The sequence below is a fragment of the Dicentrarchus labrax genome, unplaced genomic scaffold, assembly GCF_905237075.1.
Source record: "Dicentrarchus labrax unplaced genomic scaffold, dlabrax2021, whole genome shotgun sequence".
NCBI lineage: Eukaryota > Metazoa > Chordata > Actinopteri > Moronidae > Dicentrarchus > Dicentrarchus labrax.
Window position 1 is genome coordinate 28,517,437 of NW_026136715.1, and position 16,964 is coordinate 28,534,400.

Genomic DNA, 16,964 nt, shown 5'->3' on the forward strand with positions numbered 1-16,964 from the left:
TTACACATTACGCTTTAAATGCTAAGATCCCATTTTCCTGACATTCCTTCAATTAAGAGGACCTAACAACGGAGAGAATGATCAGAAGTGACTGCATCATCCCCACCGCCCCCAACCTTCCTTGAAATCCCCCACTTGCCTCACCTTCCAGTCTTCCCTGCCCTGTCCCTCCCAGTCTCCCACCCACCTACTTTTAACCAGACACCCCCCAGCAGCACTGGGAGGCTATTTTTTGCCACACTTCACTAAATAAGGCCGTGGAGCACGGCTGCGAGGGCGGGGATTGTGGAGGGGCACGCGTCTCTGGCTCTTACCTTGGTATAAAAACCCTGGGATGGTGGGGGTTTCCTCTGATCACGCTGAAACCTCTTGCTTGCTCCCCCCGCACGGTGTTCTCATTCCGACTTTCTTTCGTCTATTCTTGACACTTCGTTGAAAAAAACAAAACAATGCACAAACACTGCCTGTGAGCGGTATCAATTGACCTTTTACTCAAGAACCTTTTCTCTCTCGTTTTTTTTACGTTAACAACATTTTGTCGTCTTTCTTTCTTTATTTTGGAGGAATTGTTTTCACCGACCGCTGGACAGCATAACGGGGAAAGTGACGTGGAATATGGGGGCAAAAGGACAGGACAGAGTAAGAGATAATTGAGAAATGCTCCCCATTCTACTGTTCCTTTTTACCTTCCTCTTTTTCCTTTTTCTTTCTTTTTTTGCTTTTTTCACCACCTTTTATCCATCCAAACATCCCTTTTTTACCTCCCACCATGTTTGTACTGTCCTTCCTTGCTTCTATCACCCTTTTTCCTGTCATTCTTCCATACATTTAATCTCCTTAGCTAACCTCCTGTTTTCCCCTAATTTCTGACTTTAATTCTCTAGCCTTTTCCTCCACTCCCTCTATTTTATTTTACTCTATTACTATTTTTCCTGCTCTCCTCACCCATTGTCTCTCTTTACTCCCTCTTTCATTCTCTCAACCCCTCCCTACCTTCCTCCCTCCCTACGTCCCTCTTCCCGATTTGTCCTTCAGCTCTGTCAGCACTCACTATCTCGCTCCATCTCCTTCTCTGGCAGTCTGATCAGCTGTCTCCCTTCTAACTTTACATGGCCTGGTGTGGTGCGGAGGGACGGGCGGCTGCCGGCTGACGCATTTCACTGCCCAGTCATCACTTCAAATCAAATCCTCTTACACAAACCTGTGTGCTTTTTTTTATTGCTCACTATTTTTGCTCTTTTCTACCTGCACTGGGTCCAATGTTTTTTTTTTTACCCCTCCTCCTTTTTCATCCCAACCAGCAAGAAAAAGAGAGGCAAGGCAAGTCCCCTGACCCTCTTCTTTTTCTTTCCTCTCTTTTCACTCCTCCTCCTCTTCTCCTCTTCTCCTCTCTGCAACCTTAAACTCTCCATCGCTGATTCAGCTCCCAGGGAAGGAAAGACTCCGCCTGCAGCGACTGCTTCACTCCGCACGGGCCAGCATCCCTATCTGGATCACCTTTTGCTACGGTAGGTGTCTCTGCGTTTGCGTAGATAAATTTGTCAAATGTGTGCTTACTTGCTGCATATATTTGTGAATGTGTGTTTCTGTATGCTTTTTCCCAGCCACCTTCACACACACACACACACTACAGTTTTTTTCTCAGCTGCTCTTTATGAAAAAAAAAAAAATAGACTGTGAGTTAAGGAGCTGGAAAGAGTCTTCTTATTTATTTATGTATTGCTACACTCCTCGTTAGGATTGTTGTAGCAGAGCTTACAGTGCATGTATTGTCAAATCTCCACACATTGGGGTTAAAAGGTCAAGGGTTTTCTCTGAGGTGTTACACATACTGGAGTGTTTTCTAATCAGCTTGTTGTACTCAGTGGAAACCATTTAAAATAAAAATATGTCTCTTTCTAATTGAGAATGAGACATTAAATAAAGGTTATATATGATGCATGAATTTACACAGTGCTTGAGTGTAAGTGCGTCAACATAAAGGTAACTAACTTGGGCAAAACTGATTTGAATTTATCAATGTATGAATGTATGTGTAGTCGTCATTTGACATGAACAATCATATTATGTATCGCTCTTTAAAAATCCACATGAAATATTTCCTTCTGTTCGCGTTCTCTGCATCAGTTCCACGGCTTTTTTGTTTTTCTGATGCACTTTTTTTTTATTATTTAATGGCAGTGACTGAACCTGCTTCCTGTACTATATTTGTCGGCCAGACAGGTGAGCTTCATCTGCAGAAACGTCACAGGAGTACGTTCTAGCTGAACTCAGTGTTGGTGCGGCCATCCCACCGAGACCTCAGCTCTATCTATAGACGGGGACACACACACGTGTGACTCTCCTGAGAGAGAGGTTAAAGTAGAAGCTGGGGTTCTAAAAGTGTCATGCATATGCTCCAGTCCCTCTGTCTCCCTACCCAGGCTACTTTTATCCAGTTAGCAGATACCAGGGAGATCAGCAGCGGTCAGCTGTCTGTCAAGCGTCTGATCCCCTCAAGCGTTGACAGGCTTCATGGTGAATTGCTGGAGGTGGCGAGGTATCGGGTGTCCCAGCCTGGCCCTATAGGAGCGGTTATAGCAGACCTGCAGCTGTTTGAAAGCAATCTATCTGTCTTTCTGTCTAGCAAGCGATCTCCCAGTGGGTGTGAAACTTGGCTTTATATGGTGTTAGCTTAAGTGCAGCAGCTTTGAACGTGTACAGAAAGGTTTACAAGAGGGAGAGGATGAGCCGACTAGTTTCCGACTGGTTTATTGGGATGAAAAATGCCTTTCGATACTGCACCCTATTGTAAGGATTGCAGGAGTCGTGCCAGATGTTGGCAAATTCCATCCATTTCCTGCCAAGCTGTGTATCACAGTGCAATGCGGGTGCATATTACACACTGCCCTTATCTTGCAATCTACCACAGTTGGCTCTTCCTCACTGGAGAATTGTAATTGTTGCCTGGAATACTGGGACGGGGGGAGGCGCAGAGGCCGGAGTGGATAGGCAGCTTAATTCTTCGTAATGCGTCTAGTGCCGGGCTGGAGTGTGCTTGTGCGCCTCGTTTACCAGCCACCGCTGGTGATTTACAAAACCTTTCGTTCTATCGCTGGGGGAGAAAAGAGGGGAGGAATTAGAGAGAGGAAGAGAGAGGAGAGGACGAGTGTGATTTATGGAAGGGACTTTTAGTTTAATTACTGGGCGGGCAGGACTGATGTGCACAGCCCCCATGGCACTGGTTACACAGTGGTAGGAACACAAAAAGGGGCTATTGGGGGCTACAGAGGATGACATATCCACATAGGTTTTTGCGGATGCAGTTGATACACTCAGGCAATTTGTGTGTTCATAGCGCAAGAGAAGACACAGGAGTCAAATTATATAGCATGGAAAAGCAATATACAGTACCTGTGCAGTGCACTCGAGTGGATATGCACAAAAAATATCCACAATGCTGCTTTTACAAGATATCCATTTTACACTTCACTGTGGAGGCACACTCATATAGAAAAATGCACGCTTTGTCCCTTGCATGTAAGAAGAAAATAAATAGTTGTGAGGAGAATACTGCTGTGTCAACAGTCCAGCCTCAATGTCTGTTTCATGGAGATTTGATTAGCTGTAATTGTCATTCAAGGTGAAAGGTTGACAGCCAAAGACGAAAGAAAGACTTCCTGATATTGCAGTTTGGCAATGCCAGCACTTCCAGGAGCAATGCATGCTGGGGTGGCTGCTCAAGGTTTTTTTTTAAACCACTACTTGTTCTTACTCTCAGTTCATCCACTATGTCATAACTGCACCAATCTGATATTAAGCATTGGTATGGTAAATGGTAAATGGACTGTACATATAAAGTGCCTTCTTTCGACCATTCAAAGCATTTCACACTACTTTCCGTATTCATACAGGGATGGCAAAGGCCATCACAAACAGAAGCTAACTCATTCATTAACATTCACACTGATGAAAAGCATCAGGAGCAATTTGGGGTTCAGAATCTTGCTTCGACATGCAGCAGCAGCAGCTGGGGATCAAATGGCCAACCTTCTGATTAGTGGACGACCCGCTCTACCTCCTGAGCCACAGCTGCCTAGTCTGTTACTGGCCAAAATCCCTGGATTGATGTTCCAATATGATCCCTTAATTGCCTAAACTATTACATAAATAGTTAAACCTAAGTTTTTAACTGGTTATGAAACAGTCTAAATTTAATACTGATTCCTTACATAAACAAAAACACCATCTCATTTAGTAATTACATTAATAAGATTTTCCATAATTAAAGACGGAATGCTTCATTGACGCCATCTGTGTTTTCACTGTTACAAAAAGAATGTTGTAATGAAATGTTTTTTGTGGATGAAAATATTCTATAAGAAAATCTTTCTTTTGATGTAGTCACTACATAGAAAATAATATTCTTGAAAAATCAGTGAATATGATAAAAAATTGCTGCCGTTGGCTAGCAACTTAAGAATAATACTTGGCGTCGAATGCAATTTATCAAAATTTCATAAATGTCTGAATGGAACTGACCAATCAAAAATGCTCCTAAAATTTCTGTGTGAAAAAGTTTATATAGGTTGGCTAGGTTAAGCAAAGCACATCCATACAAATGTATTACTATTTGTTTAAAGGACCAGTGTGTATGATTCAGTGGCATCTTGGTGGTGAATTTGCAGCTCAGCCTTCCAAGCGTGTAGGAGAAAGTACGCTGGCTGTGGAACCCATGAAAAACTGGCCCTATCTAGATCCAGTGTTTTGTTGTACTGTAGAAACGTGGCGGACTCCGCCAGAAGAGCACCCGCTCCCTCTGTAGATAAAAACAGCTAATTCTAAGGTAACAAAAACACAACTATTCTTATTTTCAGGTGATTATTATATTCCATTTCTGACAATAGATCCTCCTAAACGTTACACACTGCACCTTTAAGGTAGGGAAATGGGCATGTATCGGATATAAAAAAAGTGGTATTGAGCCGTCGATAATCATAACTGGCCTCATATAATTAGTGGGATCAAATATTTGAAGGGGAAGACCAGTTGGAAAATTGCGACACAGTCACAGCTGTTGGCCCATAATTCAAACACAGCTGCACAAAGAGCACACACACACTCCCAATAACCCTTGTACGCTTCCTCCTGCTCCCACCATAGCTTTCCTTAACGCCTCTCTCAGAGCCTTCATTAGATGCCTGACGTTAGCAATGGTTCAATTCATTAAAAGTGCGACTCAGCCTTTGTGCATTTGCCTATAAATTGGTATTGATCTCTGAGAGGACAGGGAGGGAGGGCAGGAGGGGGCTGGGGGACGGGAGAGGAGAGGGGGAGGTCTTTGTCAGTGTGTGTTTGTGTGTGTGTTGTGTGTGTGTGTGTGTGTGTGTGTGTGTGTGTATGATGGGGAGGGTTGGTTGCTTGTGGATCTGGGGCTGAAGCTAATGGGAGGGGGCAGGGGGCCTCAGGTGAATAGGGTTCACTCAAGCAACAAGGGCAATTGAAGACACACATACAAACACACACACTGTGCATGCTGACATACATTTACAGATTGACACACTCACACACACACACACACATATTGACATTCCTTTAGTCTGCTCTGACTGCTTTCCCCCATTCAACCTGTCCACATGCCACGCTACATATGCCACTCAACCCCATCATCACCACCGTCTGCCCAGCGTGGGACCGTAACGCTACTGTAGTTTGACCGAAAGAGAGGCAGAGAGAGTGCGAGCAGGGAGAGAGAGACAATGAGAGCACATGCTATGTAAAGGGGAGTGGGCAGTCAACTGCATAGCATGGTGGCCTATAGACTGCATGGGACAGTGTGTGTGTGAGAGGGGAGGGAGGGAGATGAATGGCACAGAAGGGAGAGAGGAATCAGTGGCAGAGGAGCGGTGGGGAGAGCGAGCTGTGCAGCCGGAATAAAAGTTTTCAACGCGAGGAAGAGGTAGAGATTAAGGAAAAGAAGAGGGGAGTGTTAGAGAGAGAGAGAGAGAAAGAGAGAGAGAGTGGCTAAACACAGAGAGGGAGAGAGACTGCAGAGGCAGCACCTGGGACACAGACTGAGAGAAGAGAGAACGAAGCACTTCTTCTTCCCAGTCTCCTTTTCTTCTCCGCTCTCGCTTTATTGCTCCTCTCTCTTTGGCGCATCGGCCCAGCTAAAGCAAGGGGTGAGGAGGGGAGGACGAGGAGATGGGGGGGGGGGGCTCAGTCCAACATCTGCCTGTAGGTAAGTGCAACATCTCCCTCATTTCCCCTCCCCACACCCCTCCTTTCACTCCACCGCTGCAGCTGAACCTCTAAGCGTGACACTCAAGGTGAATTGCGTGCTGGGTGTCTTTCTCTGTGTGTGTGTGTGTGTGAGTGTGTAAAATTGCTTCATAATGTACAGTATGTCAAAGCAGAGCGGACACAAATTGTAGTACGCTGCAGCATATGAAAAACTGTTCTTTCAGGAGAAAAGGGGGCAATTTTAATGTTAATCATATGAAATGTGACTTTTAAAAGTATGGTTTTTTTTGCAGATGATTGCAGGCTTTTTGTGTAAATTAGTCTGATCTCTGATGCGACGTGACGGGATTTTATAAAAATGTAGGTTTAAATGTTCAGTTCTTAATAGCGTAACAGGCTTTGTGCAGTTCAGAAGCGGTGAGAAAAGTTGTGTAAGAAAAGTGTAACAACTGGCATTTTAGCGCGTATGTGTATGAACTTTTGTGTGTGTGGGCATACTCAATTTTCTGTATCAGTCGCTGATGTCCGGAGGGACCCTGAAGCTGGTCGGGGGGGGTTACATGCATTCAGTGACAAGCATGAATCCTGATTCAACATTTTTTCATCCCCATTTAGTGGGCGTGCGGGGGGGCTGGGATGGAGGGAGGGGGCACCTGATGCGCCACCAAGGACAGTGGCCTGCTTGGGGGACATACTTCTTTATATGCCCATATGAACAAGAGCAACTATGGAATGTAAAGAAGTATGTATCCCAGGTTGGAAAAAAATTCTGCGCTGCATCTGAACCAAACATTTAAACTCGACTGAGTCCGTGAACTGTATGGACACACGTTGGAGAAGATGTTCTAGTTCCACCATCCTATATGCTCATGTGTGGTGTGTTTGTGCACTGATGTGGCCCAGTTGAGTCCAGTCAGCTTGCTGCTGCAGAGAGATGCATACAGTAGAAAACTGTAGATGCAGCTGCAACTCCAGTCAGCAGTTTCCGCTCACCCGCAATAGATTTTTAGATCCCTCTTTCACTCTTCTTTTGAGTTTATTTGCAGGAAGGCATACTAATGGTGAGTATTTCAAGAACACCTTGAATACTCTTACTATTACTTTCTGTGTTGTTATTTGTCAACACTCTGGATTGTGAATTAGCTTAAAAAAATACACACACTCACACTTACACACACCACAGACAGACAGCAGTTTCCAGTAAATGGTGCAGTGATTAAATGCCTGCTAATGGATAGCATGGTCCAAGAGGATGGTCAGAAAGAGGAAGAGGCAGAGACTGGCTGCAGGACTCTCTGACAGATTACCGGGCTCAGACGCCTAATGTGCAGTCACGCTGTCTGGATCTGGGCTCAACACACTGGCTTCGTTACGAACGGTTCATAGTTAATGTGGTGATTGGGCTGACTAAAATCTTTCCTGCTGATCATTGCCTGTTCTTTCACAATACCTTCAAATCTCCAGTCTGGTTGGGGTTGTGACATTTACTAGATTCCTCAAAGAGGCAAAAGTGATAGGAAGAATGAGGAGCAGGGATGAGAAAATGACTTATGACGAGTCAAACCCACAATGTCAGGATACATGATATCTGTCTTAGCCTGCTGAGCCAGCACAACACTTTTCTTTGATCACTCCTGTGTGATAATTCTGTAGTGTATAGGATGTATGTGTGCTGTTACAATGACTAATCTGGGTGCGGTTTGGGAGAAACAACCATCCTGTCAGGTTTTAGTGTATGTATTTTGGCCTACTTTGTATATAAATACTGTATGTGACCTAGTTAGGGTTTACCTGTCCCTGTTTAGGTGCTATTTGGGCCAGTTTCAGTGCTTTAATTTGGCCCTGATCAGGTGTACACCCCAGGGCATTGTGCCGGGGCCTGACAGGGATCTGCAGTTGGATTACACCTCCTGCCAATCTTATTTTACAAGCTAAAAAAAAAAATATTAACAGTGGATCATAAACGAGAGAAAGCGCTTTGTGCCAAGAAGAATAGTTTAACATTACAACACGCACGGCCAGACAGTGTTTTGAAGATAATTAACCATCAATATAAGAGACAGTTCTAATCTTAGCAGCAGACGAACAGGCCGATGAGATAAACTGGGTCCAAAAATGCACACTGTACCAAACACCCAAAAAATAGAAAACATGAAATGGGTTTGTGATGGCAAGTGTGTGTGTGTGTGTGTGTGTGTGTGTGTGTGTGTGTGTGTGTGTGTGTGTGTGTGTGTTTTTATGTTAGAGGGATTTATTGCAGTGATTTTTAAGAACCAGAGGGAAAGGTCGTTGTACTGTGGGAGAATTCAAAGATAGAAGGGCATAGTGCTGAGGGTGGGGGTGTGGGCTGGGGGTTGGGGGTGACAAAAGGGAAACGAGAGAGCAGTGTAGACTGAAGTGGGATCGGAGCGGAGGGAGTTGTGGCGTGTGAGCGTGCGAGATGAGGCAAGGCGAAAGAGGCAGAGAGAGAGAGGGAGACTGGATTGATGATGGTGTTCAGGGCTCGTGTTTGTGCACACGTGTGTGTTGGGGGTGCAAGCTAGGGGGCTGGGCGGGTATTGTTCTGTCACTTTGCCTATGTCAGCAGGTGGAAGCTCTCATCAGGACATTAAATATGCAACAATGCTGACTGCGGCACCGTGCTGAGACAGCCAAAGCTGGACGACTGGGGGGCCCCGCTAAAAGTAAACTGGTGGCACCGCTTCGCCTCGCAACGCGCTAGACAGCAATCTGTCCATGCGTCCGTCCCGAGACCTCCAGCTTCTTCTCGGGGCTTGTCCTGACCCTCCCTTGCCGCTCCCCTCAGCTGGGTATCCAGCTGGGAAAGCTGGCTGACTTACCGGCCGGCCCGCTGGCTGGTTGACTGGTTCCCCCATCTGGGAGTCCACACAAGGGCAAAGGCAGAGCTAGTAATCCGCGGGCCCAGTGAGGGATTAGCAGTAGTTACATACAGCTCAGTCATGTGGAACATTGACTGTAACAACTGGAAAGTCTGCCTCTGTGAATGTGGAATTTAATGCAAAATCTACAGTAGAGCTGACTGTATATGTGTGTGAATGAATGTGTGATTGACCAGTCTCTGTCCACCACTGATAGAGCACAATAGTCTTTAGTCTTCATAGTTTATGAACAATTTTAGATCTGCAAACATCGGGGACTAGGTCCACGTCGAAAAACTGGTCTTATTTTTAGATCCGTGTGTGCCCATGCTTCTGTTTTATAAATCTTAAAGGACCAGTGCAGGACTACCGGTAGATAGGGAATATAATATTCATAATTATGTTTTTATAATTACCCTGAAACTAAGAACTGTTGTGTTTTCGTTTTCGCCGCATTAATTTACTGGAATGACACCAGTCTGCCGACATAGTGCGGGTGCTGGCGAACCGAGCTCAGGACAACTTCATTTATCAGGCACCTTTCATAGAAACATAGCAAAGCTGAAACAATGGATAACATTTTGCAGGACTAAACAAATGTAAAACATCAATGAATAAAAGTCAATAGAAAAAAAAACTAAAATAAACACCAGGAATAAAAATAATGTACAAAACAATTATTCAAACTTAAAACTTAAAAAGATTAAAACAACATCATCCTGTACAGTCCTGCAACGTGACTTTATCATCACCAAAAAGATCATATAATTAAATTTTATTTGTATAGCGCCAATTCATAAGAGAAGTTATCTCAGGACACTTTTCAAATAGAGCAGGTCTAGACCGAACTCTTTATAACATTATTTACAGAGACCCAACAGTACCACCATGAGCAAGCACTCAGCAACGGGGGCAAGGAAAAACTTACTTTTAAGAGGCAGAAACCTCGGTCAGACCCCAGCTCTAGGTGGATGGCTGTCTGTCTCGACTAGTTGGGGTGTGAGAGAGAGAATAAATTAATATTTGCTTGGAAAAGCCTCCAAAAGATATTGAACTCAAAAACATTATTGTGGCATATTACTAAACCATTGAATACAAATATCTGAAGGTGGAGTTCAATACATTGTTTTATTTTAATATTTGAAGACATATTTTCCAAATACATGTCTTCTTCCATTGAACTTAATTCACTTAGTGTAAAATGTGGCCATAACAGATCATTAAATTACTTTTCGCTTTTTCATTTTTAAAATGAATCTGTTAAATTTGACACAAAGCTGAGGTGGCCAGGCCATTCTTTAGATATTCTATATATATCCCTGGCACACATTCCTGGTAGATGACTTTGCAACATAAATGCTGTATTCCTGTTTACCTTGCAGTCGTCTTGACAAAAGATAAAATAGTTGTTGCTGTTGTGCAGTGTCTAATAAGCCTTTAAAGATGTTAATATGGATTGTATTCCATTGTCTCGCTGATACATTATCTATCGTGCACTGTTTCAATGCAGGGCTGAATCCCCTTATAGCCATAGATAGATGTGGGTACGCCCTTAATCCACCGTTTACATATCAATACTTCTGCCACCACTCATTAAGACTGCAGATGAAATGATTGCTGAAGAAGAGCAATTTGACTGACTGTGTTACATCATCACTTTACATAATAACACCCTTGGATTGATCATGTGTATGCTAGTCTGAAGTCTGTTTTTGTGTGTGGGATATAGTGTATGCATATTGTGTGCGCACCCCTGGAGGGTTTTAAATAAGTACAAGATGTAGAATTTGAAATGGGAATGTGTTTGACTAGCAAACTAGGATTTTGATCCTAGATAATTCAGATGAGTGTAATCAACACATGCTGGTCCAACAAGAACAAATCATTTCAAATTGTGTAATTCTGCGTTGTTGGCTGTTGTTCCACCCCAGTGTTGTTGTACTTTTACATGTAGCTATACTCAGAAGGTATTCTTTGAATTTACTTAATTATGATAAGTATTTACATGTGAATTTAAATGGCTTTAACACTATGGTTAAGCAATTCTGTTGGGCGAACTTAATCTACCTGAGTTGGATCAAGGCTGTATATGATTGTTGAGTCTCATTCCCAGAGTCCCAAAGTGTGTGTATTTGACAACTATCTTTCTTGGCTCTGATTGGTTGTTTTTGTTCAGGTCCGGTGGATTCTTGCAAATGCCATTAGGAGCACTAGGAGGAGCCAGAGGAACCAGATTTTTTCACAGATTATCTGTCTTGTGTACTACTGTCAGATATTGTGAAAGTTTAAGCAAATATGACAAAGACACACAAGTATTGTTAAGTATAGTATTGGTTCAATTTAGAAATGTAAAATGTGTGTTTTTAATTATTGCAGGTATTTGTCATATAATTTTTTTGGCAATAGTTTTCACAGGATGGCAGTATGAGACTCTACAATTGGGAGTATTATATTAAACACCAGAGTTTACTGCTGGGATTTTTTCTCTCCCTCTTTTAATCATGTTTATAGTAAGTGTGCATCTGCAGCAATCCACAGAATATAATAGGGCTAAAGAGTAATGGAAGTTGAAACAGATGCAGTGGAGTGGTAATGTATGTATCGTCTTGCCCTGATACAAGGACACAGCCTATTATATCCCCTTCCATGTTTATGTCTCTAAAGTGAATCTCAGGAGGGATGTACATCTGAACCCCCCCAAAGTCATTCCTCAAACAATAGGTACACACACAGATATCGTCACATATGATGCTGTAATGTAAATTAAATATGTGTACGGACACACTCCCTACAGGGTAAACACACACACACACACACATATATATATATATATATATATATATATATATATATATATATATATATATGTATATGACAGCCACAGTATTGATTTATCTGGCTGTTTATGTTCTTTTTTCTAACACATTACATGGATATAATGTATCTGTGCTGAGAGCAGTGGCTCGCTGATTTGTTTCTCACTGTAGAAGCAGCTTTTATTTGTAATATCAGCGATGGGCTGAAGCCAAGGTAAATGTGTAATTTCACAGCTTACGCTGGCAAACTGCTCATGCACTGAGTCATTACAGAACCCTGGTAAAATGTGCTGGTGCTTATTAGAGATGGAGCGTCTGCTGTACAGTAGAAGTGTCACTGAAATCACCGCAGACAAATGACTTTCTAAAATAAAATAAAAAAAAGACAGATGAAAGAAAAACAGATAAAGCCCAGATAATAAATGACTTTAGAAACCTAATGAATTGCTCATAATTATGAGCCTTAAAAGTCAATTAGTTAATTGGCCCGAGCATTTTAATGTGAGAATGATGGTGCATCAGTTCAAAGGGAAGCTGAAAATCGATTAAGACAACATACAGCATAATCAGAAACCAAATTACGATTTATCATTTAGCGATTAAGTCATACATTCTCTGTGAGCAGGTCGGAGCCTAAGAGCTGCATCCTGCCCCACACACACACACAAAACACACAGGCTGCGTGCCTCCAAAAAGCCGATCAGTCCCTACACCAGGACAGGGATCAATGTTGAGGTAATTTGTTTCGATCAATTAAACAGACATCTGCTTGAATTAGACTCCGATAGACTGCAAAAGGGCCCAACCCCTTCCTGTTTGCTGAGGTGTACGTGTGTGCATGAATGTGTGTGTCTCCTTTGGACGTACTCAAAATATGAGCACACCGAAGCCACAAACAAATGGCTGAAAGGTGAAGGACATAACATTCCAAAAGCACAGATTTTGGTGAGTCAGATTATTGAGCTCTTTCGGCTCCTTCTGGCTTTTATAATTCAGCCAAATTGATGTTTTGACCTATGATTGGTATGTGTGCATATATATCACTTTAATTATACCTTATGATTTCCAAAATACCATAATTTTACATTATGCTTAGTAAAACACTTAGAGGTGCAGTAGGTAACTTTTATAAAAAACGAAAACAACCAGTCAGAGCCAAGAAAGAAAGTTGATTGTTGAGTCTCATTCCCAAGTCATCGAATACTGACGCTAAGAATAACACTAAAGCCTCCAACCCAAAGTGTCTTTCTATCTTTCTCTGCTCTGATTGGTTGTTTTCATTCAGGCCTGGTGGATTCTTGCAAATACCAAATAGCCAGAGGAACCTGATTTTTACACAGATCATCTGTCTCATCTCTCATACTGTCAGGAAATATTTTTCCATATTGCAGCTAATATGACAAAAAGTTAATTTTTTTAAAAGTTACTAACTGCAGCTTTTAATGGCACCTAGCGGTGAAGTTGCAGATTGCATCCGTTTGAATACAGCTTGCCTTCCAAGCATGTAGGAGAAATTACAGTGGCTTTGAAAAGCCAGTGTTTAGTTCATCTGCTCAGGGCTACTGTAAAAATGGGGTGATTCAACATGGTGGACTGAACTGAACCGCTTCCTCTATAGTTATCAACGTCTCATTCTAGTGCTGGCTCCTTTTTACTGTCATGGCGGCGGCCAAAACGCCGTACTGGAGGGTTCAAAACGGTACTCCACAAACCAATGGGTGATGTCACAATAGGTTCACACTTGGTCATAACATTTCAGTTTATTCCCTTATTCCTCCAATTATACTGTTTGCCTGTTTAGCTCATAAGATGTAGTGCAGGGAGGAAATGGAAGAACTTCACATCTGGAAAGAGCAAAGCCATGGGCTACCTGTTTATTGTTTATGGTGCAGGAAGAAAAGAAAAAGAGGTGAAAGACAGTTGTATTAGCCAGTCTAATTTAATGGCTCCCACTAGCATTCTCTGTACATCAAGTGATGTTGCTGACACCAGAGCCTGTCTATTACTGTACGATATGAAGAGAGAGGGCCTGCTCCCTTCAAATGAACACGCAGGATAATTGTTATGCAGTGAAGCTGTGAAGCAGAGGGAAGTAATTAAAGGAACAAGGGAACTGTGGTGGTGGTGGGCCGCATCTCCCTCCTCTACGTTCCTGCTGCTACTGTTTCCCCCTGCTCACTGGAGATTACACACACGCAGGTTTCCCCTTACACTGACACCCTCATAATTACTGCCAGGGTTTACAGTCATCCTAATATTCTAATTACACTCTGTCTGTGTTTATAAGGTCATAACATTTACAATTTTACGACAGTAATTGTCAGTTGACCAAAAAATAAGAAAAAGGCATTTCCCACTCTTAATTGTTTCTTCTGATGACAACACACATTATAATGCTGCCACTCGCCCCCCAGAATAAACACTTTTTAATGAGTTCAAAATACATTTGGGTTATAGAGTATACTGTCCTGGTGCCTTTCATAATGCAGACCCCAGTTCAGAGCGCATGCATCAATCTCCTGCACTATTTCAAGAAAATATATTGCCTGGAGAGGCTTCTCAGGGAAAATATAAAGTAGAGTTTCAGTGATATATCTCATAAGTTATAACTGGGAATATAATGCATTTCTGGGCACATTGTTATTCACATTACTGGATATGAGAAGAGTGTGAGAGAGTGGTTTCATGTGCTGTAGATTAATTTTTGGGAACTGGTCTCGTGAAGCTGAACAGGAGGGGCTGAAAACGGAAAAATACGGAAAATTTCTGTATACAATGTAACATTATTGAATTAATAAACGACAGTTAAAGCCCACCTCCACTCAGAAATCAGTGTTTCTTTTTGTTCCTTACATTGTAAAAAAATAAAAAATAAATTAGGTTTATAAGGTTTTTCCTCACCAAATTTGATGTATTTTTCAAAATACATGGAAATATTACTGAAATGACAAAAATAGCCTGTGAATGTACGTGTCTAATGTAAAATAATGTGGAAAAATCTGTAACTGTAAATAATAAAAGTGAGTGACAGTTAACAGTTAAAGAAGTATTTGTTCTGTAATTTTACATGGATTTGTTATCTTTAGATACTTATAAATATGGAAGTTTTCAAGCAAAAACATTGAATACATGTTTTGTATTAACAATCATTACAACAACAATAACAGTTCTATAACTTTTAAAATTCAGATTAAAATAAGAAAAATAAATTAATAACAGCACTTCTGTAGATTTAAGCCTGATTATTTGTATTACAGTAGTGTTTGCCTGTATTTATAGGTCATTGTGTACATGTAATAGATATTTATCTTTAAAAACTAAAGTAAATAAAGATTTTGTGTAAAATTAAAGCAAACAAATTTTTATTTTTATTTTTTTGATGTTTTCACATTCATCATCTACTGAAAGTGGAAAGTTTTTCTGTGCTCATTAAAAATCTGATTTTAACTACCAGCAGGATTTGTGACATCACAAATAGTCTGGAAGTCAGTCCTGGTCCAGTATGCAACTTGTACAGTGTGATGTAGAAACTTGAAGCCACCAGTGTACATCCACTGAGAATTGTCTTTACAGTGAAGTAGGAGACATCTTGTGTCCAGCAGGAACACCTTCGAAATCAAAAACATTTGCATATTCATAGATTCTGGAAGTAGGTAGAAGGAGGAGATATCCTTTCTTGCCAATCAAGGCAACATTTTTTAGATATTTGTCAGCCTAAATAAAATGATTCCTTCTGGTCTGTATGAGCATCCAAGATGTACATGATGTGCAGAATCAGCTTTCATGTGTCTGCATGTGATTTCTGCCTACATAGACCCACCTATGCGAACGCGCCTTCTGCCTGCGTGGGGCCTTGTGCATCCATCTCCCTCTGGTCTACCAGAGGAGAGAGGAGTGTAATTGGGAGCAGCATGCTGGAGTGCAGAGTGTCAGGGAGCCAGCTCGCTACTGCCAGTGATACAGGACGATGAAGAAGGAAGATGAGTGAAGCAGCCGGCGAGGCAGTAGTGGCCTGTCAGCCAATAAAATGAGCCAGTCAGTCAGGGAGTTTGTCAGTCAAACGGTGGAGCACCAAGTCAGACAGGGACGGGCTGTGATTGCCCAACCCCGCCCCCTCCTGTAAGTGCACCTATATATCTAAGAGGAGGAGAGTGCAGCGTCAGGACAAGTCTAGTTAGCATTCCTGTGTCATCACCATCTCTGCTCAGTACTTGTGTTCCTGAAGAGGAGACAGAAATAGAGGCTGGAGGGTAGAAAAGGTAAAGGACAGGAGAGTGAAGGAAACAAGGAAACAATGGTGGTGGTGGTGGCATAAAGGCTACATTACAACTCCAAAATGTGTTTTGGCAAACAAGATGGAATGAATAATCAATAGGCAGAGGAAGAAAGAAACAAAAGAGAAAGAGAGTGGGATCGTAAAGAACACGAATTACTGAGAGAGAGGGAGAGTCAGCCGCCGAAAGTAAATCTTCGAAACCCATAAAGAGTTATGCGTTGTGATCTGTTCCACCGATCGTTGTGTGCTTTGAGATAATTGCTTCCATTTTGTAGCACAGAGACTATTACAGTATATGATAGGCGGATTACCATCTGTAACAGTGGGCTTTACACAGCAGCAGTAGTGCTGTATCAGCAGCAGGGCTACTGTAGAAACTATAGGTTTAGTGAACAGCATGAGTGGGTTGTGTATTGGCCTGAGGCTGTTGTAGTAGTTATGGGCTGCTTCTGCAATTCCACTCCGGGTGGACTGAAAACATTTCTCCCTGTCGGATCCAGCGACATCAGCACAGCACCTTGATGGGATCAGATTTCATTGTAGGTCTGAAAAGTACCAGCAGTGTTAACTGAGTGTCTCTTCAGAATCAGACTTGAGTGTATAGCAGACTTTAGAGATGCAGTAGGTAACTTTTATGAAAATAACTTTTTCTCATTTTGCTGAAACTTTCACTATATCCTGACAGAAGTACATGAGACAAATAATCTGTATAAACAAATCTGGTTCCTCTGGCTCCTCCTAGTGCTCCTAATGGAATTTGCAAGAATCCAC

General features: G+C 42.1%; 1 long non-coding RNA gene across 1 annotated transcript in view; it reads left to right on the plus strand.

Annotated features, from left to right (window-relative positions):
* The first annotated feature begins 372 nt into the window (after nt 1-372).
* Nucleotides 373-16,964, plus strand: part of LOC127377851 (uncharacterized) — a 30,446-nt gene continuing 13,854 nt past the window's right edge. Inside the window, exon 1 of the long non-coding RNA XR_007887780.1 lies at nt 373-1,508. This is a non-coding gene — a long non-coding RNA (uncharacterized LOC127377851). The remainder of the gene's footprint in view (nt 1,509-16,964) is intronic.